Below are 2,894 nucleotides of genomic sequence, written 5' to 3'. Positions count from 1 at the left end.
CCTTGTCGAGGAGTAACCTATCCTAGCATTGTTCTGCCTATTGGAGTTTCTTATACAAGGATCAATAGCTAACTAGCAGACTCGATCAACAACCCTAATTCAACTCAATCAAAGAGCAAACAACTCTTGTAGAACCAAAACCAACTTATTTCAACCAACTGAGTCACGGGGTACGTAGCTGAACTGAAGGCCAATAAGTGTAAAATGCCTAAAATAACTTGTAGCACCCTATTTAACGCGGAGGTAGATATGCAATTCTATATATTGTACCTCCACCTCTATAAATAGATGATCATTTTATATGAAAAGACTAATCAGCAATTCAAATTACTATTCATTAATATGCATTCCTCTACGGAGCAGTAATGTGAAAGGGCTGATCTAACTTTCCACTACCACACCGACCACCGGAGTAATAATGTCTTTTTATCCTCTTTCAATTTAAGCAAAAATTTATATAGCTATGTTACTAGACCCTTAACATCATAAGGCTAACTAACATCTTTTGTGTGGTCTCTACTTGCCACTATGTCCCACCTGCATCTAATATATATCCACTCGCCAACTATATCATGTATACTTTTTCAAATGGACATTGTGACGTTGAAACCTTAACGTTCTTCAGCAGTAGCTGACTCACTCATAGAAATTTCACTCTAATTATCATTAATATTTAAATATCAATTAGGGGATAAAAATAAAATTATTAAAAATTTTGAATTAAATATCAATTGAATTTTTTTTTTACATTTAATTTAGACTAGAAGATTAAATATGACGCGAAAATATATAGATATAATTATATTTTTATGTCCTATTTAGTCTTTTTATTTAAATATAATTGCATATGGATCATGTGCTAATAATGTTGAAATAATGTTGATTTATATTTAAATTTCTCAAGGGATAAGAGGTAGCTCTTGCCTCAACTAATTTGAGAAAAAAAATTAAGTTGTTATATATAATATAAAAATTGTGTCATTATTCTTTTTTGGGATAAATTCGGACAAAATGCTTTGCACTCGAAACATTACTATTCACACAACTAGCACTCAGGAGATTTTTTGAACTATTGAATCGATACATTTACGCCTGATGCGATTAAACCTTTGGGAATTTGATTAAGATGAAAAAAAATGGGATGGTGTTTTATCTTCAATTTCGATATTTGGGTGACAATTTGAAAAGTGGATGAAAGATGGTGCTACTTTCGTACATATGAATATTTCGAGAACTATTTTTGTCAAAATTGTGACTGTGGGTGATCAAATCATTAAAATGTGTTAGATATTTTGGGTTTATTGTTCAGAGTGATGGTGATATAGATGGAGAATGGAGACGTTATTAGTAATGCATTGGGCCTATTGTGTGATAGAAAAGTACCGCTTAGACTTAAAGGAAATTTTTATAAGATGGTGGCGAGACCTGTAGCTTTTTATGACGCGGAATGTTGGTCTTCAACTATAGGAGATGTTATAATTAGCATATGAAAGTTTGAATCGAAATTTTTTGACACAACTATTTGCATCGAAATTTTGACCATTTTTCGGCGGAAAATATTTGTTTTTATTTGCAACGGAAATTTCATTAGTTTTGCCTTTGCTCATTCGATGCAAATGAGTATTCAGAGGTGATGAAATTTACTTTTATGTGTGGCAATGTTTAAGTCCGATTTGCGTCCAAAAAACTGACTCAAAATAGTCACTTAATAGCATCGAAAAAAATCCGAAGCAAAGGTGACATAAAAGTCAATGCAGATGATCTCAAATTGTCATCTCGCGCCCTTGCGATTTATTTTCATCTTCGTGCCCCCACAACTCTCTCTCTCGCTCCCTCTCGCGACAGCCAAACACCCATCTCATTACTTCGTCGTCACCGGTCTTCAGACACCAGCATCTCTCTGTCGTTACCCCTCTCACCATCGCCGGTGGCCCCTAGCCGACACCGTCGCCACGCTGATCTCCCTATTCTGACATAACCAATCAAGGATTCATGTTTAATTGTTTTCCTCTAAATTATTAGGTACGTTTGTAAGATTTGATGTTTAGGTCTTAGGGGTAATGAGACCACAATGAGATTGCCTTAGTATTTTGGAACAAGGGAGGTTGAAGGCAAGGCCACATGCATGGAGAACTAGGGAGCCGATGAGATCTCAAATCAATCCAAACATATGCATTCTATGGGAATCGTGGTTGAGCAACTCAGTCATGAGATCTTTTGAGAGGGTTTTCTAAGGAGGAATTGCTCAAGGCTCTACTCCCCTAGATTTTTGCTAGGGTGAATGCCCATATCAAGGTGGTTCAAGAGAGGAACCTAGGCAAAAGGTTTAAGGATATCTTGTATGTTATTAATTAACCCTAGGAGGAATGAATCCAAGTAGATGCATGATTTGATGGCTTTGAGGAATTGTAAAGGATGGTTGTGGACCTTAGTAATGAAAACAAAACTATGATAGATTTTACAGGGGAGTTATGCTCGGATCGACTCTATCTAATATGACTGAATTAGATATTTTGAAGATCGTAAGGCAATCGACTAACAAGTTCACAAGCTTATTGCTAGCCAAGCTACAATGCCCTCAAAGGGCTATAACCCCTAAGGTGAGGAGCTTACCTTTCCTGACCTCGGTGAGGCCATTAAAGGCAACCATTTGGGCACATAAGAATATTAAGAGAGTTAACCACCTAAAAAATAACTAAGGGATATTATTGATTGAGTTTTCATAGCCTTAGACCATGTTTTGTATCTGTTGATGGTAGAGTTTTGATTGGTGATATAGTAATTGGAGATCAACTTTTTTGTTAAGCGACTTTGATTAGCTTGAGAGTTCCTTTCATGCTACCGTAGGGGAGTTGAACTTTGTCAGTCGGGATTTGGTTGGTTGCATTAATTTT

Source organism: Phalaenopsis equestris, unplaced genomic scaffold, assembly GCF_001263595.1.
Source record: "Phalaenopsis equestris unplaced genomic scaffold, ASM126359v1 Scaffold000288, whole genome shotgun sequence".
NCBI classification, from domain to species: domain Eukaryota; kingdom Viridiplantae; phylum Streptophyta; class Magnoliopsida; order Asparagales; family Orchidaceae; genus Phalaenopsis; species Phalaenopsis equestris.
The sequence above is the reverse complement of the archived record's forward strand: the minus strand, read 5'-3'. Positions refer to the sequence as shown.